This window comes from Carlito syrichta, unplaced genomic scaffold (genome assembly GCF_000164805.1).
Source record: "Carlito syrichta isolate Samal-C Ts95f unplaced genomic scaffold, Tarsius_syrichta-2.0.1 Scaffold304711, whole genome shotgun sequence".
NCBI classification, from domain to species: Eukaryota; Metazoa; Chordata; class Mammalia; order Primates; family Tarsiidae; genus Carlito; species Carlito syrichta.
In genome coordinates this window covers 79,346-106,603 of record NW_007248807.1, presented here as the reverse complement: position 1 = coordinate 106,603, position 27,258 = coordinate 79,346, and positions in this window count along the sequence as shown.

Below are 27,258 nucleotides of genomic sequence, written 5' to 3'. Positions count from 1 at the left end.
CTGATCTAGACCTGAGTGACTTTTTTATTTCCCCAGTGAAAAAAACCTCAAAGGGAAACATTTTCCAAAGTGCAAGAGGCACATTGGAACAGTTCTTAGTTTAAGTCATCTTCTGACTTGTGAGAATAACATACTATGATCCTCAGATTGCCCAGCTGTGATAGTGTGACTGTCACAGTTGTGAATGAAACAAAAAATGATAGAAGCACTAAAGGCATCAAAATTGATGAGTTCCAAAACTGTTTTGAGTAGTGGAAAAAGTGTCTCAACAGATGTGTTGCATCAAACAGAGTACTTTGGAAGTGACTGAAGTTTAAACATCTAAGAGTAAATACACAATTTTTTATAAATAAATTCTGGTTTGGGGACTCATAGACTTCTCTGGTCTAGTTCCTGTATATACCTCACACAAAAACATGCACTTTTCTAGTCTCACGACCAAAGCTAGGCCAACAACCTTGACTTCAAAAGTCATTGATCCCTCCACAATCCCCACAGCTGAGATTTTTGGCAGGGTATACCTGCTAAATTAGAAAATCCACATGAGATTTTGAAGTGGCACCCACCTAGAAGTTCCTAGATTTCTTTAAATAGTTTACCACATAACCTTTAGGAATCTGAGAATTGTTTTCTGGCACTTTATATTGGAAATGAGGTCATTTATTTAAAGGTAGTGGGACTGCTAGGAGCTTTGTGGGCTACCTACCTAAACAAAACAAATATGGTTATCACAATTTTTGTGTAACTGACAATCTTACATCAAAAGAAGAAGCAAACAGAAAGGGAAAATTCTTCACACTAATTTTCTAATGTTTTTAATCTTGGTTTATTGCCAGTGAACATATAAATACTAATCATTCTTAGCAAAATCTAAATATGCATGTATTAAAAATGCAACATAAAGGGTAAAACAGCATGGCAGAGAAAAAGATGAGAGTGAAAAATCAAAGAAGCAACATCTTGATATGTAAAGGGATTTCCAAATGTTCTTTTTTATGTCAATGAAGCAAACATCTAAACACATTGTAATGGATCTTAACAGCTAACAGTTTTTAAATATTCTTTTTTAACTTCCTGGAATTCTTAGTCCTCATGAGCTTCATCACTTAAGAACAGGGGATGCCTTAGAATCTTAATTTTCTTATAGAATATCCCCAATTTGTTTACTTCATTTACAAATGAACTGCTTAAACAAATCTAATGTTTTTAATACTATAAGAAAGGGATTGGCAGCAGTGGAAAACTTCCAGGGGAGGGAGGAGAGGGACACACTTCATCAATAAGGATACCTGATCTCAAACCAGGTGAAGTGGGGACCAAAGGAGGCTCGAACGTCACCTGTACAATGACTATTTGTATACCTAACACTGAATTGTACTCATCTTTAAAATAAAAATTAAAAAATCAAATCAAATCTAAAGTTTTAAACTGATAGGAATTTTAGGAGGGACTAGATGGTGAGGAGAAAGGGCACATTTTCAGCTTCTTTAATGGAAGAAATAGTAGGATCTTCCCGGCCATCACCTCTGTTGATATTTGGAAGGCTAAGTGTTTATTACAATTAGATGCTATTGTTCAGTTCAATGTAATGCTGGAATTCTATGTAAAACAAGTATAGGTATTTTTTTCTTTGTCAGGAAAAATGCCTATAGATTTTTAGTTATTTACTCAAGAAAATTAAAACTTGCATATTGTGATTTAGCTAGGTTGTTTTAAATAAATTCTCACTTATTAGACCATTCAGTTGCCTATGGAGACTACTATATTATAAGAAAGGGATTGGCAGTAGTGGGAAACTACCAGGGGAGGGAGGGGTACACTCATCAACAAGGGTACCTGCATAATGAGCATTTGTATATCTAACCCTGAATTGTACCCACATCTTTAAAAAAGAAATAAAGAAAAAAAAGGAGAAAAATATGTAATAAAAGAGCAAGGGGGGAGAGAGAGAAGAAGGGGGAGAGGGAGGAGAAGAAAGGAAGGAAGGAAAGGGGGAGGGAGGGAGAGAGGGAGGGAGTGAATGAGAAAGGGAAAGAGAAGGACAGGCAAGTTTTTTTTTTTTTTTTTTGAGTTGGAGTCTCACTCTGTCGCCCAGACTGGAGTGCAGTGGCTGCTCCCGGTCACTGCAGCCTCGACCTGCTGGGCTCCGGCGATCCTTCCACCTCAGCCTTCTGAGTAGCCGGAATTACAGGCACGCGCTACCACGCCCGGCTGATTTTTTGATTTATTGTAGAGATGAGGTCTCGCTGCCCAGGCGGGTCTGGAACCCGCGGGCTCAGGCAATCCACTCACCTCAGCCTCCCAAAGGCGTGGGATTACAGGCTGAGCCACCCAGCCTGGCGCCAGGCAAGTTCTTTATATGTTCTATCTTAATCATTTCAGCAACCCTATTATATGGTTTTATACTTTTCTCAGTTTTTCAGATGAGGATACTGAATAACAAAAAGTTTAAATAACTTTTCTAGTTACCAAATGGAGCTAGTAAAAGCTTTATCTGGTTAAAGCAAGTGTAATGCTAATTTTGTGTTCATCACTGATTATCACATGGAAAATATGGTTTAGTCTCTGCTAAATGGGATATTAGAAGCTTTATAAACTTAACCCAATTCTCTTCATCATTAAATAAAAGAAAACCTTGGTGAATATATTGCATTTCAGGGGGAAAAAATCAGTGAAGAGGAAAGGAATAAAAAATATCGACTGATAAATTGACAAATAATTATGAAAACTACCAATATAGCTATAGTTAAATATTTATTCTTCATTTATTTAGAGCATCATTCTCTGAAAAATTTAGCACCAAGAGAAATAATTCTAGACAAGGCCTTTTACATTTTCAATGCCATTTCACTTCTTGCATCTGCATTAAAGTAGACATATTTCAGCCAACAAAATTCTGAGAATGTATAACTCCTTTATTGTCAAACCAGTATTATGCTCTTCAGGAGTTCAAACAAGACTGAATGTATGGAAGCCAGTACCGTAAATCTGTACAAAAGACTTAAGTATCTTATGATTTTGAATAATTATAAAAGTTGAAGGAATGTTAGATGAATACCAGAAAACTAACACTCAAAAAGAATGTACTGTGCTCTAAGACAGTGTGATATCCAAGGGCCAGGTTCAGAGTCCAACTCTGTTACTTACTTACCATGTGATTTTAGGCACATGACAACTTTTTTATGCCTCAGTTTTCTCATCTGTAAAATAACAGTGACTCACAAGTTGAAGATTAAATGAGTAAATTTTTGTAAAGTCCCTAGTTTGTGTTAAGTACTGTATAAGTATTAGCTACTTTATAGTTAGAATGCAGTTGAGCAAGAGAAAACACTCTAGGGATTTCAACTAATGGAAATTTAATCTAAGAATTTGTTTACAATGGTGTTAAAAGCCTAGAGGAGCAAAAATAATGGAAATAGTTAGAAGAGCAAGAAAAGATAAAAATAACCTAAAATCAAGAAATTTGCTGCTAGTGGCTCTTCTACTATTAGGGCTGCTAAAGTCTTCAGCCATCCTGACTCTTCCAGAAAGTATAGCAGCTGTTGGAAACAACAGCTAAATAAATGTTCTTTCCCGTTCCCTTCTAACTTGCCCCCATTGCCTCCTACTGGCTGAATAGAACAGAGACCCAGCCAGCAGAAGGCAGTTCCGTTGAAGTATAGCCTGACCCTGAGTCTCTGAAAGTCCCCACAGACTTAACTCTTTTGATGCAAGGAGGCTGGCTTTTTTGACTTTGTTATCTGTTTATCTATAAACAGATTTAACAGTTGCTGCCCCCTGAGAGAGGGCCTAAGATTTTAGAAGTTCTCCAGACAAGTGAGATGGTTCTTAACAACATAGAGCAATTATCAAACAGGTGAATCTGAGCTGTTGGTAGTCAACACTCACAACTGAAATAAGTGTACTGGCTCCTTAAAACAAAACCTATCCATTACCATTCTGTCCTAAAGTGGCATTGAAAGCTTTGGCCAACCGGGCTAGGTGGCTCAGCCTGTAATCCTGCGCTTTGGGAGGCTGAGGTGAGTGGATTGCCTGAGCCTACAGGTTCGAGACCCGCCTGGGCAACTTGGCGAGACCTCATCTTTACAATAAATCAAAAAATTAGACGGGCATGTTAGCATGTGCCTGTAGTTCCAGTTACTTGGAAGGCTGAGGCAGAAGGAGCGCCAGAGCCCAGCAGGTCGAGGCTGCAGTGGCTGGGAGCGTGCCACTGCACTCCAGTCTGGGAGACAGTGAGACTCCACCTCAAAAGAAAAAGAAAAAAAGCTTTGGCTTAATAATTTATAGATTTATTAGATATATATTAGATAATGCCACTTGCTGACACCTATGAATCCTTTAGTCTTGAAGTTTCAAATTTCATAAAGAGGGGAAGACTTATCAAATATTAAGAAAAGTTTAAATAGTAAAATTTACATTAAATATGCATTTTCATATTAAAAATTAATTGATATAGTGTAGAAAACAAATAAAATATTCCTAAAAATAGTCTTTGAGAACAATTTGCTACTATTAAGATTTTTTCTATCATTTATGTTGGATTTTATCCCTGATCTGTTACCAACCTTCTTATACGTGGGGTGGCTTAAAATAAGACTCAACTTCACCCTTTGTGCCATGACTTCAACAAGACTCTTCAGACTAATGTTCTGGAGTTCCACAACTAGGCACTCTCGTTACTCATCTGATAACTTCATCCTGTACCAAGAAAACTTCTTCATTGTGATAAGAAAATAACAGTGATTTTTATTTGGTAGTAATTATTAATGGGAACATTCTACAGGCTGTCTCTGGTGGTATGTTTTTATCCCCATATATTATTAGTAAAGTTGGAGTGGATTTTAAATGTCATTCAATCACTATCTCTACTGACGAATAAGAATATTGAAGCTTAGAGAAATGTAATGACTTTTCCAAAATTTCAAGGTCAGTCTGGGGAGGAACAGGAACCAAGCATCAGTGCTCCTGTGATGTAGGTTAGTAGCCTTTCCACTGCACTACAGTTCTTTATACTTACGCTATTCAACATAGACTATGCTATATTCTAAATTATCTATCTCCATTCAACTATTTATTTTACATCTATTTATTTATATACCAGCTTGCTTCAGAAAGTATTTGCGTTGGCTTACAAAAATAGACACAAATCAATGAGATTGTAAGCATTTAACACACAAGGCAAGAGAAAATGAATTTAGGGAAAATAAAGTCATGGTTGAGGTTAATGGACAAAATACTTAGTTTGGGACTTTTCCACTGGCTAAAGATGATTAATTAAGAGCTTAGATTTCTACTCATCAAAGGAAAAAACACGGTCACATCAGTGTGGATCAATTAAATGGATCATTGGTTACATGGATCACAGCAACAATAAAATAAAAATAAGCCAGTTTCTCAAGAAAGCAGTCAGTACATTTTGGTGAAATTAATAAACTGTTTTCTTGAAGAAAATGGCACCTCTCCAAAGAAATGATTTGCAAATAAAATCAGCTTGTTGTCATTGCTCTTTTCTCACCATACGTCTCTCAGAACCTAAAAAACAAATTAAGTAGAATATTTTTTCATTATAGTTTTGCAAAATTATAAATAGATCTTTTAAAATATAATTTGAAACACAAAATTAAACTCTTCCCTTACTATAGTTATACTAGTATATTTAAAGAAATTTGAGATAAAGTCACAGTAGGTAGAAAATTGCCGCCCCACAATATTATTTTTCCATTGAAGGCTGAAATTCTGTTCTTTTGAGGTGAGAATTTGGAGATATATAGGAGTGTCTGAAAGTGTAAAGGATACCAGCAATCTGAAGGATCAGTGAACAAGTCTTTGGTCACAGATAATGGTCATCTAAGGGCTATAGCACTTTCGAAATAAAACCAATTTATTCATTTAAGCTCTAAGTTTCCTTAGCCATTTCTAAAATATAGTTTTTTGTGCCTCCAAAACTGAATAAGAAATTTACAGAATGGGAGACATAGCTCTAATTAGATTCTTACCATTTCTGGTAAAGCTCAATAATATGATAGATGGAGAGAAGGCTGCCTAGTTATTGATTGCAAAAATGTCATGATTGATGAATGCGAAGTCTTTAGTTTTGATTACTCAGAAGGGCAGTATTATTATTTCACTAGGAGGTTGATGCAAATTAGTCATACTGTTACTTTTCTCTCTCTCTTTTCTTTCTCCCTTCCTTCCTTTTCCCCTCCCTTCCTTCCTTCCTTCCTTCCTTCCTTCCTTCCTTCCTTCCTTCCTTCCTTCCTTCCTTCCTTCCTTCCTTCCTCCCTCTCTCTTCCTTTCCTTTTTGTTGCAGTCCCAGTGTTGCCCAGACAGAAGTTTAGTGGCTATTCACAGGCACAGTTATAAAACATTGCTGCCTTGAACTCTTGACCTCAAATGAGCCCCACTCAGCCTCACAAGTGTGACTACAGGATACACAACCGTCATGTCCAGCTCATATTGTTGCTTTTTTATGTCTTAACTGTTGCTTCTGATAGGATCTAGACTCATGTTGGGTGGTTTTTTTGTTTTTTGTTTTTTTTAATGCTGTATATTTTATTTCATATTTCACATCAAAAGTCCTTTTGGAGTTCCAGTAAGATGGTGATGACGCAGGTGGGACTGTGAGATTCTCCGAAAGTGAGTTCCCATAAAGGCTCTTGCTTTCCTCCCCTCACCCCCTGCCCACCGCCGGCCACACTGGTCCAAGGCCTGGAGACCCTCCGTCCCATGCACCACCGGCTACCGTGGCCCTCTGCCACTGCTGCTCTGCCCAGGCAGACCAGGCCCGGCCGCATGGAGCTCCCAGCTCCCTCCCCAGGTACACCGCCCCAGCGGGCCCCAATCCTGTAGAGCCTGTGGAGGCCCTCAGATACCATCTTGTGGAGATCTGGGTTCCCTTGCTGGCTACACTGACTCTGCTTGGCACCCAGCCACTGCCAACTCCCTCCCTGGCTGGGCGCCCAATCCAGTCTCTGGCTGTGGCAGCTCCACACCCACCTCTCGGAACTACCGGCTCCATCACTGGCTGAAGCGCCCCGTGGCCCAAGGCCACAGCTGTGCTCACCCATCGGAGTTCTGGGTCCCCGCCCTGGGTGAGGCACCAGCCCCATTTCAAGCCACTGTCGCCCAGGGAGGCTCTAGGCACCCGCCCCTCAGAGATACCAGCTCCATTCCCTGCTGAAGGGCCCTGCGTGTGGCCCAAAGCCGCTGCTGCCACCCACCCTTTGGAGCTCCAGGTCCCCACTCTGACTGAGGGGCCCAACCCCATCTCAAGGCGCTGTTGCCCAGGGTGGCTGTTCCACCCGTCCCTCAGAGCTGCGGGCTGCATCCCTTCCTGGGGTGCCCCACTGGGCCCAAAGTCGCCGCTGCCCACACAGGCCCCCAGCACCTGGAGGTCTGCAGCCCCGCCAGGGCTGAAGTGCCCAACCCCAGCTCGAGCCGCTGCCCCTGCAGAGGCCCCTGGTGCCCAAGCTCTGGACCCCCACCTGGACTGAAGCACCCAACCCCACCTCAAGTTGCCAACCCCACCTCGAGCCGCCAACCCCGGCGGTGGCCCCTGGCATCCATGCCCGAGTGCCTTGGAACTCCAGGCCCCTATCCAGGCATTTTGGTGCTCCAGGTCCCCACTCTGGCAGAAGCATCAATCCCACCTTGAGCTGCCACTGCCCAGAGTCCCTACACAGCACCCCTCAGAGCTCTGAACTTCCCCCATGACTGAAGTGCCCTACCAGGCCCCAAGCCTCCACGCCCAGGGACATCCAAGGCTCCTTCCCCATGGAATTCTGGGCTCCCATGTTGGCCACACTGCCCCGCCCCCTAGCCACCCTGACCACTACACTGACTAGCAATGCCCAGCGGTCTCGCCCCTGACTATAGGCAGACCAGAGAACAGCTGGAGCCCTGTGACCAGGCAGAGACCTGCAGTGATTCACCCACCCAGCTCTGCCTAACCTCCAACTTGGGAGCTAAGATCTCATGGTTGTGTAAGGGAACAGTACATCTTAAGGAGGTTGGTCAACTTGTGTGTCTGTATGATTATATGTCCTAGTTTGTTGTTGTCACTTTTTTTGTTTGTTTGTTTTTATTTTTGTTTTCTCTTATCTGTCTTCAGGTCTATTTTCATTTATTAATGGGTGCCTCTGTCTGCTCTCCCTCTTACTCTCCTGTCTCCACCTTCTGTTTCTCCCTCTCCCTGTTCCTTTTCTTTCCCTTTTCTTACATCATTTTACTTCCTGGGAACAAATGAATACCCCCAATTCATGAACAGAGTACAAGGTAGCGGGAAGCAGGATCCAGCGTATCCATATACCTATCAGTGGATATTGGGATCTGGAGATAAATTTTTAATCACAGATCCCCCCTCAGATAAATCTCAAAGCTGCAAAAAGTATAACCCTCAACCTACAGTTCAGTTTCAGAATAGAACAAAGCCAGAAGACTTGCATAAGGAAGAATAGGAGATTGAACAAACAGAAGCAAAAAACAACCCTGCCACCCCCTGAACAACAGATTTAAAGAAGACAGAGGGAGAAAAAAAAAAAGGAAAAAGTGGGGAGGCAAATCTACACAAATGAAGAAAAATCAAAAGAAGAATATAGGTCTCACACAGACCCCCTGAGAGATCAGATATTGAGAAAACAGACTTTGGAATACAAACAATGAAGAACCCCCAGAATGACTGGTCACATACTACAAACCCAAACATCAAGACATTAATAGAGAGAATAAAAAAAATTTAGGAGAGACAAGAGGAAAATAAGAAGGAGTTGATAAATGAGATAACAGCAGTAAAGAATACAGTGATTGAAATAAATAACAAACTAATAAGCAAGGAAAGCAGATCGAGCCAAACAGAAGACAGAATCTCAGAACTTGAAGACCAACATATAGAACTAAACCAAACTGTCAAAAACATAGAAAAGAAGCTTAAAAAGACAGAACAAAACCTTCAAGAGATGAGTGATTACTTCAAGAGAACGAACCTAAGAGTAATTGGCCTTCCTGAGGCAGAAAGAGAGACAGAGACCACCCTGAAACAAATATTCCACAGAATTATTTAAGAAAACTTCCCTCACCTCATTAATGATGTGAAAATCCAAACACAAGAAATTCAGAGAACCCCAGCAAGACAACAGATGAAAAGACTGACTCCTAGGCACATAATAATCTGCCTGAACAAAGTAGGTATAAAAGAAAAAAATCCTAAAAGCAGCAAGAGAAAAAGGTCAGACTACCTACCAGGGGAGACCAATCAGAATAGCAGCAGATTTATCTACAGAAACCCTTCAGGCTAGGAGAGCTTGGAGTCTAATATTCAAAGTTCTCAAAAATAAACAATTTCAGCCAAGAATAACCTACCCAGCCAAGCTAAGCTTCATCAGTGAGGGAGAATTAAAATCTTTCCCAGACATCCAATACCTAAGAACTTAGGCTGCCTCCAGACCAACTGTACAAGAAACTCTTATGAAAGTATTAAACACAGAAGAAAGGGAAAAAAGAAACACAATATTCTTCACAAGAGTGCAGGAAAAGGATTGAAAACATATGAACCAACCCAAAAACACAAAAAAAGACAACAAACAAACAAGTACAACAACAACTCTAAAAAAACATCATGACAGCAATAAACACTCAGATTTCAGTAATTAGCCTGAATGTTAATGAACTAAATGCACCACTGAAAAGACTCAGAATGGCAAAATGGATAAAATATCATGAGGCAACAATATATTGTCTCCAAGAGACTCATCTCACCAGAAAGGACACTCACAGACTCAAAGTAAGAGGATGGGAAACAAATTTTCAGGTGAATGGAACACAAAAGAAAGCTGGAGTTGTAATCTTAATCTCAGACAAAATACCCTTTAAACTATCAAAAATCAAAAAAGATGAAGAGGGTCACTATATAATGATTAAAAAGTTCAATCCATCAATGAGAAATATCCATCCTAAACGTATATGCACCTACTACAGGAGCACCAATGTTCATAAAGCAGTTTCTAGGCAAAATTGAAAAAGAGATTGACTCTAACACTATCATAGCAGAGGACTTTAATACCCTGCTCACAACCCTGGACAGATCATCAAGACAAAAAATCAGCAAGGACATCCAGAACCTCAATGAGACTCTTGAACAAATGGACTTAATTGATACTTACAGAACACTCCACCCAAAGACCACAAAATATACATTCTATTCACCACACATGGAATGTACTCCGAGATTGACCACATCATTGACCATAAATCAAACATAACAAATTTCATAAGATTGAAATCTTGCCATGCACCTTTTCAAATCACAGTGGAATAAAAATAAATATCAGCACCAACAAAATTTCCCTCAAATCCACAATGACATGGTCACTAAACAGCATGATGCTGAACAATGACTGGGTCAACACTGAAATCAAAGAAGAAATTGAAGATTCCTGGAAACAAATGAAAATGAAGAAAAATCTTACCAGAACCTCTGGAATGCCATGAAATCAGTTTTAAGAGGAGAATTTATATCTCTATGAGCACACATCAAGAAAATGGAAAGATTACAAGTGGAGAGCCTAACAAACCACCTAAGGAAGCTGGAAAGAGAAGACCACCAAAACCTCAACTTTAGCAGAAGAATCAAAATCACAAAAATAAGAGCACAAACACAGGACATAGAAGACAAAAATATCATAGAAAATATCAACAAAACAGAAAACTGGTTCTTTGAAAGAATTAGCAAGATTGATGGGCCCCTAGCCAGATTGACCAAGAAAAAGAGAGAAAAAGCCCAGATAAACATAACCAGAAATACAAAAGATCAAATCACAACTGACCCCAAAGAAATACAAAAGATTATCAGAGATTACTATGTACACCTATATTGTTGGGAGCCGGCCCATCTGAGCGTTAGGGATCCAGGTGGGCTGCAGACCCTGAGACCACTAGGATGAGTTCAAGAGCTGATGGCCCATTCCCTCTTCCCTTCTTTGCTGTTTTGCATATCCCACTAGCAGGGACTTTGATGATCTAAGCATGAAGCTCTGAGACTATGACAGGCATGGTTTACTTTAGGAGTCCATGGTTTCTGTTTCTCATACACTGAGGTTTCGGCTTTAAACTTAACATAATTCAAACTCTGGTCACTTTTGGGAGCCTTTAATACAGTACAAGCTTCTTTATAAGATTTAAAAGTATATTTGTAGAATTAGTATATAAAGTGCTGTTTCAATCTTAATAATATAGTTAATTATCTAGAGTTACTAGAAACAACCCAGCACAAACTTTGGGCTGGGCCATATTCCTTAGGAACTGGTTTGGTCTATAATTAAGAGTTTCTACAGTGTAAGTAGAATTAGCATAAATAGAAAGGAATTGGGATTTAATTTGGTCATTAGGTGTTGTGTATGCATAAGTTTTAAAAGTTATTGATTATTAGAATATTATGATATTAGAATTGTTGTATTGCTTTTGAGGAAACACCTGATGGGTGGGGGACGTCCCTCATTCACCTGGCTTTATGTTTATGTAAAAGTTTTGTGATTTAATTGGGATTGTTCTTCTTCATGCCTGAGGAAACACCTGGTGGGTGGGGGATGCCCCTCACCCACCTGGCTTTGTGTTCACGTGAAAGTCTTGTGACTTGACCTGTGAAACTTTAGGATAAAAGGCTTACTGTTCATCCCATTAAATGGATTCTACACTAGACAGAGTCCAGTGTCTTTCTTTCTCCCCTTGTCTCTCTCTCTTTTTCTCTTTATTTCTCCAGAATAATCGCCGACACCACCACACCTCCTAGGGACCCTCTGAATCTCTTTGCAGGAACTGGCCCCATGCACTATATGGAAATAAACTTGATGACCTAGATGAAATGAAAGACTTTCTGACATCACGCAACCCACACAAGTTGAAACAAGAAGACAATGAGACTCTGAATAGATCAATAACAACCCAGGAAATTGACTCTGTCATATGAAAACTACCTACAAGAAAAAGCCCTGGACCACATGGCTTTCCAGCAGAATTCTACAAAACATACAAGGAAGAGCTGATACCAATCCTATTGAAAGTATTTCAGGCAATTTAGAAAGATGGAATTCTCCCCAAATTATTTTTCGAAGCTCACGTCACACTGATACCCAAACCAGGTAAAGATGCAACAAAGAAACAGAACTACAGACCAATATCCCTTATGAACATTGATGGAAAAACCCACATCAAAATTCTAGCAAATCAGATTCAAAAGCACATCTCAAAAATCATCCACCATGTCCAAGTAGGCTTCATCCCCAGTATGCAGGGGTGGTTCAACATTCGCAAGACCATAAAGGTCATTAAATACATCAACAGAAGTAAAAACAAAAACCACATGATTATTTCATTAGATGCAGAAAAACCTTTTGATAAAATTCAGCATCACTTCTTGATAAAAACCCTCAAACACCTAGACATAGAAGGAACATACCTCAAAATAGTAAGTGCCATCTATGACAAACCCACAGCTAACATATTACTAAATGGACAGAAACTAGAAACATTTCCCCTGAAATCTGGAATAAGACAAGGTTGCCCACTCTCACCCCTCTTGTTCAATATTGTGTTGGAAGTCCTAGCCCAGTCAATTAGACAAGGGAAGAAAAATCAGGGATATCCAAATAGGAAAAGAGGAAGTCAAGTTATCCCTTGTTGGGAGCCAGCCACGGAGGCCCACTGAGCGTTAGGGATCAGGAAGGGCCATTGACCCCGAGACCACTAGGATGCGTTCAGGAGCTATTGATCCCATTTCCTCCCCCTTTCTACTCAGTACTAACCAGATTAAGCTCCTGTGAGCTCAAAACATAGAAACTCTGAGACCAGGACGAACACAAGCTAATTTTAGAAGCTCATTGCTCCCATTCTTCCACAAACTACAGTTTTGGCTTTCACACAACTTATAATTCAAACTCGTGTCACATTTAAGAGCCTTAGTATTGGTCACAGGTTTCTGGGTCATGGTCTTAGGATTTATTGAAGGTGTAAATTGTAGAATATAGTTTTAGAAGACAGCCATTTTATTGAAAGAATGCAGCTGGGTTACTTGCAGGTAGCCCACTGTGAACTTTGGACTGGGCCACATTCCAAACATTCTGGGATGGGCCACTTTCATTTGTAAAGTAAATACTTAAGCTTCTAGAGAATTGTTTAGCTTGGCATAAATCAATCAGCTTAGGATGAAAAAGGTTTATAGAATATGTCAGTCAGGGATTAGGTTATCCTTTGTTATGGGATTTTAAGATTATCATATGAAAAGGGTTTAAAGGCAATCATTGATTAAATTTTCATGGATTAAGGTTTCTGGTGGGTGGAGGATACCCCTCCCATATCTGACTTTGTGTATAAAAGACCTGTTGTAATTCCCAATAACACACATCGCTTCTGCAGTAGACCAGAGTCCAGTCTCTTTCTTTCTCTCTCTCTCTCTCTCTCTCTCTCTCTCTCTCTCTTTCTCTCTTTCTTCCCTCCAATCGCCGACGCCATCTCCACCTTTGGGGTACCCTGAACCCTGCTGGAGCTGGTTTCTGGCAATCCCTCTTTGCTGATGATTTGATCCTATACCTTGAAAATCCAAGAGAATCTGTCAAAAACCTGCTGACACTGATAAAGGACTTTGGCAAAGTGTCAGGGTACAAAATAAATGTGCAAAAGTTAGTCGCATTCCTATATAACAACAATAAGCAGGCAGAGATCCAAATAAAAAGCAGAAGCCCATTCACAATAGCCACAAAAAAAATTGAAATACCTCGGCATCTTCCTGGCCAGAGAAGTGAAAGAATGAGAATTACAAAACACTGCTCACAGACATGCAAGAAGTCACAAACAAATGGAAAAATATACCATACTCATGGATAGCAAGAATCAGCATTGTTAAGATGTCCATCCTACCAAAAGCAATCTACAGATTCAACACAATACCCCTTAAGTTACCAACATCATTATTCTCAGATCTGGAAATGACAATTCAGCAATTCATATGGAAACATAAGCGACCATGAATAGCCAAAACAATCCTTAGCAAGAGAAACAAAGCAGGAAGCATCACACTTCCAGACTTCAAACTCTACTAGAAAGCTACAGTAATCAAAACAGCTTGGTATTGGTATAAAAACAGGCACATAGACCAATGGAACAGGATAGAGATTCTGGAAGCAAAGCCTCAATTCTTCAACCAAGTCATCTTTGACAAAGCCTCCAACGAAAACTACTAGGGAGAGGAAAACCTACTCAGTAAATGGTGCTGGGAAAACTGGCTGACCACATGCAGAAGACTGAAACAGGACCCCAACCTATCACCACACACAAATATTAACTCTAAATGGATCAAAGATCTATATGTAAAACCTCAAACGATAAGAATCTTAGAAAAACGCAGAAGACACCCTTATGGAAATTGAAACTGGCAACAAATTCCTACCCAGAACCCTAAAGACCAATACCTTAAGAAATAAGATAGACAAGTGGGACCTCATCCAATTAACAAGCTTCTGGAAAGCAAAAGAAACCATCAAGAGAGCAGGGAGACAGCCCACAGAATGGGAAAAAATATTTGTCAACTGTATATCTGACAAAGGCCTAACATCTAGGATCTACATGGAACTCCAAGTGCCAAAAGGAAAAAAAAACAAGCAGGCCCCTTAAAAAGTGGGCAAAAGACACGAATAGACATTTCCCAAAAGAAGATATACAGACAGCCAACAGATACATGAAAAAGTGCTCAGTCTCACTCATCATCAGAGAAATGCAAATCAAAACCACGTTAAGATAGCACCTAAACCCTGTAAGAATGGCCATTATTAATAAAACAAACAACAGATGCTGGTAAGGATGTGGAGAAAAATGACCGGTTCTACACTGCTGGTGGGAATGCAAACTAGTGCAATGTTTTTGGAAGACAGTGTGGTGATTTCTGAAAGAGTTAGAAATTGACCTTCCATATGACCCAGCAATTCCCCTTTTGGGAATACACCCAGAGGCACTCAAATCATTCTATTACAAAGATACCTTTTGTTTGTTGCAGCTCTATTCACAATAGCAAAAACATGGAACCAACCATGTTGCCCATCAAAGCTGGATTGCATAAAAAAAAAATGTGGTACATATATGTAATGGAATATTATGCAGCCATAAAGAAGGACAAATATATGGACGTTGAAGCAACTTGGATGGATTTGGAGTCAATCATACTCAGTGATTTATCACAGAAACAAAGAACTGAGTTACATATGTTCTCACTCATAAATGGACCTTGAACAATTATAATGCTATAAGAAAGTGATTGGTAGTAATGGAAAACAGTCAAGGGAAGGGGTGTCGGATTGGCAGTTGAGGGAAACTGCTAGGAGAGGAAGGGGCATACCTCATCAACAAGGGTACCTGCATGATTAATGTTTATATACCTAACCCTGAATTGTACCCCACATCTCTATAATAATAAATCAATAAATACATTTTTTTAAAAGTCCTTGTGATCAGGAAGCAAATTTCTTGTAGAAAATATTCTTTCCAGAATTCATCAGGTGAACTACATTATAGAAAAGAAGCTCAGGTTGAAATCATAGATCATAGACCTGAAAATCAAATTCCATTTTTATATCAACCTTGTGGAATTTTTTTCTTTTTCATAAGAGATATAGTAACGATAAAAGATTTCTTGTAGCTTTTAGTTGTTTGCCCAAGATTTCAATTGCCTAAATATTTCCAGGTTATTCTGATACTACAACTTGCTCCTACATTAATTAGAATACAAAGGGGAGTATTAGTAAGTTTTTTAGATCTCAGTAGTTTCTTGCAACATATCAGATACTGATAATGAGAAGATGGATCATCTGTTAAGAATGTTTTGCCCATTTTCCATCATTTCTCGAAAATCATAAAAAAGAATAGTCCTCTTTTTCTCCAGAGACCAGAATCAGACTTTCTCCACCTACCAAGTTACCTTTATTGCTCCATGTGGCATTGGGTACCACTGATTAAGCAGCTTTGGAGCACCTTTGTTGATAAACAAGTCTTAGCTGTTGGCTTAAAGTGATATATACATTATAACAATTCTTCTTTTAAGCATCTTTTTTTTTTAACTTATTGACTTCTCAAAGATCCTCTTGATAATGCTTTATTTTTTTTAAAACATTCTTTTTGACATCCTTTTTGGATTACATTTATTTTCTTTTTCTCTAGCAAGTTATCATGTTTACTAATGACTTAGAAAGAAGTGATTCTTATACCTTTTCATCTTGTCTCAATCAAATGGTTCAATCTGTTCTCATAGCACTAGGAGTTTAAAAAATATTGGTCAAGCCATCAAATGCAACCCAGTGTATATCTGCATGTTACTAGAATGGTTCTTCATGTTTTTATATCAACAACTGGCACTTATTAAAACTATAATCCTTTTTGCCTACCCCTACACACACACACACACACACACACACACACACACACACACACACACACACACTTCTCATCTCTCATCTTGAAAATCAAGAAAATTATTACAAATTTACATGAAAATCATTCCTTTGTAACACATATTCTATTATAGCTTCATAAACTAGAAAGCATTTGCAGAAATGGAGCCAAGAAGTTAGTCTGCCATCCCAATCTTTTTGAGATGGATCTCTGCTAATTAGGAAAAATGTAAACAATATCAGCCTAGTTCCCTTCTGCAATCATCAAGTATTTAAAGATCTCTGAACTGTCTCCAAATTACACAGTCACATTTCCACATCTTTTAAATCATGGAATTAGTATTTATACTAATACAATACATGACTACCAACTTGAAAGTATGAGTGTTTAGACATATCCAAATCACAGGTTTAGCTGCTGTGTCTACCAGAGTCCTGGTTGGTAAAATTGGTACTCGCGAACTGAGTTATTTATTTATTTATTTTATCATAGAGGTGTGGGGTACAACTCAGGATTAGCTACAGAAGTGGGCTGCATGCAGGTAAAGTTTGGGCCTCCAACTGGTCCTCTCTTCCCCTGGTTTTAAACCAGGTACCTTTTGTTCAAACTGAGTAATTTGAAGAAAGTTTAATAAAGTGGTGACTTACAAAGATGAAGACAAGGAAACCATCAAGGATAATGTTGCATCAGGGGCTGGCAAAGACAGAGAGTTGTTTACTCCTAAGTCAGAGGGAGTAGTTGAAAGTAGTGGCTGAAACTTGATAAAGACATCTGGAGGGAAAGAGTTTCCTGAGGAGAATGTTGCCCTCCCATTGAGGGATGCAGCCACCACTCAATGAGAGGGCCTAAGGAATATATACAATTGAGCCTTGAAAATCTCAGAAGTTGGGGCACTGATCACCTGCACAGTCAAAAATCCAGGTATAACTTTGGGCTTCCCAAAAACTTAACTACTCATAGCCTACCGGTGAGCAGAAGTCATACCAATAATATAAACACAAAAAAGATTTAAGATTAACATGCATTTTGTATATTATATACTGTATTCTAACAGCAAAGTAGAAAAGAACATGTTATTATGAAAATCATTAAGAAGAGAAAATATATTTACTGATGATTGAGTGGAAGTGAATTCTCATAGAGCTCTTCATCCTCATTGTCTTCATGTTGAGTAGGCTAAGGAGGAAAAGGAAGGAGAGGTTGGTCTTTCTGTCTTGGGCTGGCAGATAAAGAAAAGGTGGAAGAAGTAGAAGGGGGAGGCAAAAGAGACTGGCACATTCAGTGTAACTTTATGGAAATACATTGTGATTTCTGCCTGGTTTTTTACTTTTCTATTTCTCTAAAAATTTTTCTATATGGTACCAATTTTTCTATCATTTGCTTTAGTTTCAGTGCCCATATCATGGAAGAATGAAGGAAGGAAGGGAGGGAGGGAGGAGAAAGAAGAAGGGAAAGAAAGAGAGAGGAAGGAAGGAAGATAAGAGGAAGGGAGGGAAAGAAGGAAAGAAGGGAGGGAAGGAAGGAAGGAAGGAAGGAAGGAAGGAAGGAAGGAAGGAAGGAAGGGAGGAAGGGAGGAAGGGAGGGAGGGAGGAGAAAGAAAGAAAAAGCAATCATGAAAAGTCAGAATCCAACTGCAGGATCATCTAATGTCAATTTGTTCTCTGGCATTGCTTCTTCTATGTCTTTCTTATTACCTGACCCTGGTTCAGAAGCACTCATCTCCATAAAGTCATCGTCTGTTCATTTCTCTGGTGCGGTATATCAGATCTTTAATTTCTTCAAGATTCATATAATAAAATCCTTCACCCTCATCTTTTTTACCATATCCAGAATCTCTTTCATGATTCCCTTGATTGGCCCTGTCATAAATTTTGTAAATTCATGAACAATGTCTGGACACAGTTTTCTCCAGCAGAAATGTATTATTTTGGGCTTGATGACTTTAACAACTTTTTCATAACAACGATGGCATCTACAATGGTGAAATCCTTCTGAACTTTCATGATGTTCCCTCTGTCAGGGTTCTCTTCCATGGAGTTGGTTATCTTTTCCATAGAGTACTGTATGTAATGAGCCTTAAAAATCCTTATGACCCCCTGATCTAGAACTGTTAGAAACATCGTGTTTGGGGACAAGTAGATCACTTCAACACCTTCAATGATGAACCTATGGGGTGATAGGTGGCCTGAAACATTGTTCAATACCAAAAGAAATTTATAAGGCAGTTCCTTAGCTGACAAAATACTTCCTGTCAAAGCATCAATGTAACCAAATAGGTTCTTGTCCAGACTTTCATGTTGTTCAACAAAAGAGAGGAAACTGGTATTTATCTTTTCACTTTGAGTCTCTGGGCTTAGGAGCTTTACAGGGAACAGAAATCCTGATCATAAACCTTCCTGCATTTGCACAAAGCAATAGTGTTAGCCCATCTCTTCCTGCCTTAGGTTCTGGTGCTCACTTCTCCTCCTTATTAATACATGTCCTCTGTGTCTTTTTTTTTTTCCTTCCCATAACACAGTACTTTCATCTTCATTAAAAACCTATTCAGGCAGGTATTTTCTCCTACATGACTTTCTTAATGGCATCTGGAACTCAACAGCTGCCTCGTGGATGGCAGAAGCTGCTTCTCCTGTTATCTAGATATTTTAAGCCAAGCCTCTTTCAAAAAGTATTAAACTATCTTTTTTCTGGCATTCAATTCTTCATCTGTAAATGCTTCACTTTCCTTTTGTTTCAAATTGTCGTATAATGGCTTCACTTTTTCTCAAATCATATTAAAGTCTATGGGTACACATTTCTTATAATAATCCTGAGCCCAAATAAAACCTGCATTTTTAATACAAGATAAAAAGATATTTTGAAAAAAGTGCATGGTTTTCATATCTGCTGGTGTAGCTGCAGCAATAACTTCACAAATTTTCTTTTCTTTTTACAGTGATTCTTATGCTGGATTCATTCATCTTGAAATATTGGGCAACCACAGAGGCAGACCTCAATCTACAATACGTATCAAGCTATGTAACTTTTCTTTTTTTGTAATGTCATGATTTTTCTCTGCTTTTAGTAGCACTGCCAGTATCACTGGTAGCACTTTGTGTGGGTCCTATGGTGTTATTCAAGGTTTATGGTACTGTACGATAATGAAAATACATGAGAACCCTGAGAGATCACTTTTGACTGTGGTACACGATTTACTGTAGAAAGGAACTATTCATGCAGGGATGATTAGTTCATCCAACATACTATTGGATGTTAAGCCAATATACTATTGGTGACACTTGAGCCCATCTCAATAGCATTAGGAGATGGCTACACTACGAATGACACAATGTATGTGTCTATGTGCATACGTTTTGAAAAATTTTAACTTTTTGTTTGTGTATATGTTATGGTAGTAAATGATAACTAGTATCTATTTACATTTTATATATTCATTATATACCCAAGTATTTCTGAATTGTTTTGATATTTCTAGGCTATGAGGCTCATCATCTGCAAGTATATTCAAATTGTCACAAATCTCCAAATAATTTTCCAATATACTTATTGAAAAAAGTCTGCATATAAGTCACTCACGTAATTCAAACCCCTTTTGTTCAAGGATCAGCTGTGTATCCTAACCTCGCTTTCCCATCCCTGCCTCCAGAATCCAGAGGAGAGGGAATCCTTAATGTAGCAGCATGCTACATCCTAGATTTAGGTAGTGCAGCTACATGTAGGATATACAGCAACAAGGCAGCCACAACGCAATACATCTTTCACTCTAATTTGAGCTCTGGAATATGGCCTTCCAGAAGCAGGATGCTGCAAATAGTATCACTGGAATTCCACTTGCACAATTAATTACCGTACCTTTACATCAATTTCTGAAACGACTTGTCTTTGTACTTCCCATGTGACCTTCTATAGTCATGTGCATAATAAATGTTGTCAGCTCTTGTAGAGTCACAGGGTAACTTTCTTCTTATGTTTCCTATCATTGTTGTTAGCCTTTTATCTTGTGTGAAACATTCCATCAGCAATGTTTCAAAGTTCCAAGAACAGTCATGTATCCACATGCAATGATATGCCAGATTTGGACAAATAATACAGAAAGCTGTCTTATTTTAACTGCCATGATCAAGGCAGTGTGGATTGCTGCCAAGTCTAAGAGAAATGAGGTCAGCAGCTGCAAGTCACCTCTGTCAGATGAATTCATTTTTAAAAAGCTTCTTGGTATAGTGTGTAGTTTCACTGTGACATTGTCTCACAGAGTTAAAGTGACATGGATGGATTGCTCAATAGAAATTTAGAAACTCCTTGTTTCCTCAATTTTACTATGAGAAAAATGTCAGATTAGTTAAAAAAAAAAAAAAGTGGTGCCAGCCAGTTTCAGGGGAAATAGATGCAGGAACATATTTTCTGTCCACAAAGATAAATTGCCTGTAACAATTACCATTTGAAAATTGTGGCCTCAGATTTTAAACTTCATCGTGGTATTTTAAAAGCAGGTAAGTTCTGTTCTGGTGGAAATTTACATGCTTCACTCTTCTGCAGAATATACTGCATCCAAGAAAAGCGTTTATTTTTCTCCTTTAAAATTTCAATATCTCGGGTGACTATAGAAAAAAATCAGTAATGGGCAGAGCCATGAAGGCTACATATTAAGTATGCAAGTGTAATACTTTCTAGGCACAGAAGCAAATTCTTCATGTTCTAACAGCTAATTAAGACAAAGATTTGCTTGGCATGCAATTTTGCTTCCTTAACATCTTTTATATTGAAGCCACTCTGACTTACAGAGCATCCTATATTTTAGTCACTGACCCGTAAAGTACAAATGAAAGCTGGTAAAAGGATAACAATTGGCATTCTGAATAACTTACTGGGAAATAACTTAAATTTGAAGGATGTTTTAATAATAATTCACGAACCAATTCCATTAGTCTCAAAGACTAGAGAAGCACAGAGAGAAAATTTGAATTACACAACTCCTCTTACTATAATTTAAAGATATTTTGAGCTTGATTTAAACCTTTTGGAATGTGGTATCTTTCCATTTTTGAGCCAGCAAAAAGCAAGATACTAATAGCAAAGTCCAATTGATGAGAAACTATATTTCCATACCTCTTGTTTTGCTTCTAATGGGTGCCACTTATATCCCAACACCAAATTTTAAGATCTCTCTTTATTTAAAGAATCATGCCAAGCAAAGATAATTTAAACCTTTGGTTTTATGATGCAATGATGGCACTTAATTTTTAAAATAAGTATTTAAATTTTTTTTTATCAGCTATAGGCTTTTAGTTAGTATCTCTCTTAACACATATTTGTTCCTCCTGTGCTATAATAATCCTAATTCTAGCATATAACAGAATGATATAATAACATGTAATAATCAATATATATAATATATATAATAATCACCATAATATAATAATCATAATCGTAGAAGACTCTGCTAACTGAATCTATTTGTTTCTAATCACTTTTTTTCAAAAAATAAATTTGAGCTTTGTTTTGTTTTTTCACATATTTTCTGGGGCTGCTATATTAAACATGTTCCATACCACAAATGGGAGGCTTAAACAACAGAAATTTATTATCTCACAGTTCTAGAGATCAGATGTCCAAGATCATGGTGTTGGTAGACTTGGTTCCTTCTAAGGCTGTGAGGGAGAATCTGTTCCTTGCCCCTGCCCTTGTTTCTGGTGGTTTCCATGCAATCTGGCATCTCTTAGCTTGTAGATGTATCATTTCTATCTCTGTCTTGATCTTCCCATAACATTTGCTCTGTGTGTGTCTTTGTTCAAATTTCTCCTTTTCACAGAGACTGCAATCATATTGGATTTGGAGCCCACCCTACTCCAGTATGACCTCATCTTAATTTAACTAACTATATCCATAGTGATCCACTTTCAAGTAAGTTTACATTCTGAGGTTCTGGGGACTTCTACATATGAATAGAAGGAACACAATTCAACTCATAACAGTATATAACCTCTTACATAAGGAAGTACAACCTTTCAATGCTATGTTTGAATGGTTTTCTTCATCTTCAGAGACAAATTATGTTTACAAATTAAGTTCTACGTTCTTGTAACTAGCCTCCTCGATACTCCGCCTGCCATTACATTCAATGAAGCTATTCCTTTAGTTACTAATTTGTGTTTTGTAAAACAATGTGTGGTTCTCCATTAACAAAGAGTAAAATCACACTAAAATGAGACCCTTAAAGCAAAGGTATATAAAGTAACCTTTCTCATTGCTACTTTTCAAAATAGCCTTTTTGATCGGGATGATCTTTTAAAAATAGTAAAATGAAGACCTGTAACAGCAATCTTAGCTTCTCATCAAGAATTCAAGTTATACTTACAGTAATTTTGATGAGTCCGAGAAAAATTGTGTGTCCATTTATAATGTCATCCAACCAATGTTCTGTATTCTGATTGCTGAAATGGCTGTTTATCATAAAGGATTGTGATTTAATGATTTGTCTATGATGACATAAATAATTATTTTTTAACCTGGAATTTCACAAAGGGAAAGTATTAACAAAAGGCATGTGAAGGAAATGGAAAATGAAGTAATTAGAGAAATGTAATTAAATCAAAATGATATTATTATTTAATAAATCCATATAGGTTTTTATATATGATATTGTCCTACAAGTCATTGAGGCTCTAGTCATTCATTTTAGTCTTGTTTTTCTTTTGGGGCCTAAGTTTTTATAATTTCAATTACTGTATTTTCAAGTTCACAGATGAACGTATTCAATGTCTGTTTTGCTTTTAAGTTCATCCAATGGGTTGTTTCTTGTTCTTTGTTTTATATCCCCTTTGTTTTATATCTATTTCTACTCTCATTATGTTCATTTTTCTCTAAATATTTGAACATATTGAGCATGTTTACATAAACTCCTTTAAGGTCCTTATCTGCTAATTCCATCTTCTTTGCCATTTGCCATTTATGTGTTTTTGGTTTTGGTTTTTCATGACCTGCTTTTCTCCTGTTAATGGATTACATTTTTCCTCTTTGCATGTTTAGTATGTCCAGTAATTTGAGACATGGTAAATTTATGTTATTGTGCTCTCAGTTTTGTAATTTTTATTTCAAGTGTTTAAAACTTTGTTCTGTCATGCATTTAAGTTAACTGCAAGCAGCCTGATGCTTTCATAGTTTGTTTTAAGCTTTGTGAGGGTGAATCTAGATTAGCCTTTATCGTAGGTCTTAGCCTCCCTGCTGTCTTCACTGGATGCCCCAAGTGTTCCATGAAGACACTTCCTCTCTCTGAAACATGCCTTTTGTGAGGTCTGGGGACTGTTCAGATTACACCTTCTTAGTCGTTCTTTTCCCAGTATCATGGCATTTCACCTTACACATATGAGGCATGGTATTCAGCAATAGAATCTAGGTTATCCCTATGTGGCATCTCTAGAGCTCTTTCTCTATGTAGTTCACTCCTCCCTGATACTCTTCCTTGCAAAATGCAGCTTCCTCATTCTTCCAAAGCTAGATTTCATCTTCTCAAATCAGAAGGACCACCATCCTCTTCTTATGATTCCATTCCCGGCTGCAGTCCAGAAAGTGCTTTCCTACAGATAGTCAAGACATTCCTCAAACTCCCCTCTTTTGTTTCCTGTGTTTCTTGGGTCACAATTCTGTGATCTGTATTCTAATATCTATATGAAAACCACTATGATTTTATCCAGTATTTTAACTGATTATGACAGGAGAAAATATCTGAATCCAGTTACTCTACCATGAGCATAGCAGAAATAGTATGCATTTTAACAAGCAATTTATTTAATAGAATTGCTTTCTTTTATGGTTAATGCTTTTTTTGACCTATTTACATTAAAATTGTGAAAGTAATCACTTAAGTTTGCTCCTATATCTTTATTACTTTACTTTTATCAATTGGGTTTGCAATGTATTTGAAAAGTATTTCTTGTGTGTGGTGAATTAAAGGTCATTATTTTTTCATATGAATATCCAAATGGCCAAGGACTATTTATTAACAGCACCCTTCTATTAATGAACTCCTATGTTTCTTTTTACAAATAATGTGACACACATACACACATATGTATATTGGTTTATTTCAGGACTCTGTTCTGTTTCATTAATCTAGTCATCTATTTCTCTACCGATATCACATTGTCTTGATTATTCTAGCTCTATAATAATCTGGAAAAATACGGTTAACTCTTTCAGTTTCCTTATTTTTCAAGATTTCCTTGCCTTTTGCATTTAAATTCAGCTTGGTAATTTCTGAAGTAAATAAATAAATCCAAATGATATTTTTATTGTGATTTCATTGGATCTAAAATTAGTATGAGAATAACTAAAATCTACAATACTGAGGCATCCAAAACCTCATTAAATATTTTTCCATTTATATAGGGCTTAATTTCTGCCAAGTGGTTGTTGGATTTTAGTAAAGACATTTTTGCACATTATTATTTAGACTTCTTGCCAGGTATCTGATTTGTTAATATTATTGCAAATTATATTATTTATGACTTTTAGACTTATTATTTCTGGTACATAAGCATACAATTTTTTCGTGTGTGTTACCTTGTCAATTACATTGCTTAATTCACTATTAATTTAATAGTTTGTAGAATATCTTGGAATTTCTTAGTGCATAAGTCATCTTGTTCTACAGATAATGACATCTTTATTTCCTTCTTGATTATCTTTAGACTTTTTTCCTTTCTTATTTTATTGACTAAGGACTTAATTAAAATACTTAATATAAGAAGAAATGGGCATCATGATCTTGTTTTAATCTTGCATATATAGTTTTAATACTCTACTATGGTGTATGGTTTCTTTCCTGTATGTTGTTTATTGATTTGTTTTAAGATTAAGGAAGTTTCTTGCTATTTCTAATTTTCAAAAAACTTTTGTTTGTTTGCTTTCATCAAATAAATGTTAAATTTAATCAAATGCTATTTCCTGAATCAATCAATACAATCGTGTGAACTTTTTTATTCAATAATGTAGTAAATTTTTTTGGCTGACATTTTCTTTTAACTATACTTACCTACCTGAAATAAATTCCACCCAGTCTTACAGGTAGAACTTTCTAGTGTCTGTAAACATCTTATCAGATAAATTAATTATGAACACATCAAAGTTTTTCTTGAAATATATTGTAAAGGAAAAAGCTTATGAGCATGACAATTCAAGTAATTCCTCTAGAAGTCATATTTTTATGGAGAAAAGGCATATATATAATAATCATTAGACTAGATAACTACAATGCAATGGTTGGTTAAAAATTAGACTCCTCATGAGATTAATTAAACGGCATTAGGTTTTTCCTCAGGTTGAACACTGTTGGGATTTTAGGAGGGTCTTTTAAGTTTATTTATGTCTATCAGAAAATTGCTGGAAAGGTTTAGCAGGAATGATAATAACTTCCCAAAAAGAGCACCTAAACACATTAGGTCATAAAATTCTTCTAGATTTTGGACAATTCTTAAAAAATACAATCGTGTGAACTTTTTTATTCAATAATGTAGTGAAATTTTTTGGCTGACATTGTCTTTCAACTATACTTACCTACCTGAAATAAATTCCACTCAGTCTTGCAGGTAGAACTTTCTAGTGTCTGTAAACATCTTATCAGATAAATTAATTATGAACATACCAAAGTTTTTCTTGAAATATATTGTAAAGGAAAAAGTTTATTCAGATAATAAACAAAGTATCTATTTACCATCTAAGAGTCTCATTAAAAACTATGAAATCTGCCCTATACTTCATTTAGTGGCATAAAAAAACAACCACTTCACAACAAAAGTGTAAAGGAATGGTGGTGGAAAGATGGTACCTCTTGAGTTCAGCAGATCTCTCCATACAATGGGTCATTGCTTTTAATCTATCCCAACGTTTCTAGTTTTTTAATTTAAAGCGACAATCATGTATGGTCATATGCGTAGCTCTTAAGAGTTTTGTTTTAGCATGGCTTATACCAAAAATAAGCAAAAAAATGAGACATAAAAAAAAGAAAAAGAGGGCAAGGAAATAAAATACTTTAATGTCTATTCACCAAGGAAATGATTGCATAATTAGGATCCATTACTAAAATTAAATAAATCTCAGCAATCATTTAAATAACTATTATAGAACATTTTCATTAATATGTGAAAATATTTACCATAAATTGTTAAATTAGCAACAAAAAAGATTCTGATATAGTATTGTCGGTGACTTGCACTGACCAGAGGGAGGGTTAGGACCGCACCGGTGAATCAGAGACGGAGAGAAGAAAACTACTCGGAGGCAGCTCTTCTGGGAACAGTCTTGGCCAAGACTGAAGCCGATTTTATTGAAACTTTTTCCAACTTATATACCATTTTTTAGACCCTCCAGCAGTGTAATAATTACCTGCTTGGGGCATACAGATTCCATGCTTTACAGATCATGCATCACAAGACCGTCACAAGACGAACACGTTCTAAACAAACTGTTACAATTTCCTGATGCATGTCGTGTTTTACAAAGCTTACATCAAAATTACAAATACATTGTTTTAAATCATTCAAAACAATTTAATAAATCATTCACATCATACTCTTCTTTTTAAGCCCTAATTAAAAGTTCCCCAAGTTATCCCTAAATTTAATCTAGTTATACTAACTTTTAATATATTAAGCCGTTAATATTATTGACTTAACACTATTCTATACTCTATAAATTTATTCAAATGGCTTGGTTTTATTGGCTTACTGTTATTAACTTACCATTATACTATAAGCTATAACTTAATTACCTTGAGTTTATATTATTTATATTTATAGTTCTTATAACCTACTATAATTCCACACTGTCCTATGATTG